Source organism: Lithobates pipiens, unplaced genomic scaffold (genome assembly GCF_037356315.1).
Source record: "Lithobates pipiens isolate NorthernLeopardFrog02 unplaced genomic scaffold, aLitPip1_a1.2 Scaffold_1, whole genome shotgun sequence".
Taxonomy (NCBI): Eukaryota; Metazoa; Chordata; class Amphibia; order Anura; family Ranidae; genus Lithobates; species Lithobates pipiens.
In genome coordinates this window covers 80,166,519-80,167,499 of record NW_027507685.1, presented here as the reverse complement: position 1 = coordinate 80,167,499, position 981 = coordinate 80,166,519, and positions in this window count along the sequence as shown.

Genomic DNA, 981 nt, shown 5'->3' with positions numbered 1-981 from the left:
AGGCCCCTACTTTCAAACATCCAACTTACAAACATCTCCTACTTGCAAACGGAAGGAGACAACAGCAAGTGAGATGAAAAAAGATGGACGACAAAACAAATTATACAGGGGTGATAACCCTTCCCTATGTTTTCCAAAAAGCTTAAAAATAGTTTTTTTTGACTGGAGCTACACTTTAAAAATGTACCAGTTGAAAATTACAAACAGATTCAACTTAACACAACAAACCTACACAGTCCCTGTCTTGTTTGCACCGCCTGTATACTGCTGTTCTGAGTATATAGGGCCTGGGGGGCCACACGCATTTCCTTTTTTTAATATGGGTACGGGGTTCCCCTTAATATACGTACAAGACCCAAAGGGGCTGGTAATGGGCAGGGAGGGCTACCCATGCCATTTTTCTCAATGATTTTCAACCATATTGCAGGAACCAGATATAACATTAAAACTGCAAGCAGTTTTAAATGATGTTATTTCCGTTTATTGTCATTTTGTGCAGGGACTGTTCTAAACACGGGAAACACGTGGCACTTCACAGGCATACTACAGACACCCCCCAGACACGATATTTAAAAGGAATATTTCACTTTTTTTTCACTTTAATCGTCATTAAAATCAGTGCTCCCACCAAAAATGGCCATTTTTAAAAACATTTTAGGCATTGACCCATGTCCCCTGGGGCAGGAGCCAGGTCCCCAAACCCTTTTTAGGACAGCATCTTGCATATTAGCCATTAAAATTAGCACTTTTAAATTTCGAACGTTCGAGTCCCATAGACTTCAATGGGGTTCTAAAGTTCATACGAATTTGGGGTCCGTTCGAAAGTTCTGGTGCGAACCAAACCGGGGGGTGTTCGGCTCATCCCTAGTATTGTGCTCGTTTCACTTTTTGAATTTGGTGCCGTTCTCCGTCCCCGTGCGTTGCAACGCTCACAGAGAACGAAGCCTGGCTCCGTGATGAATCGAGCGGAGGACGAGCTGC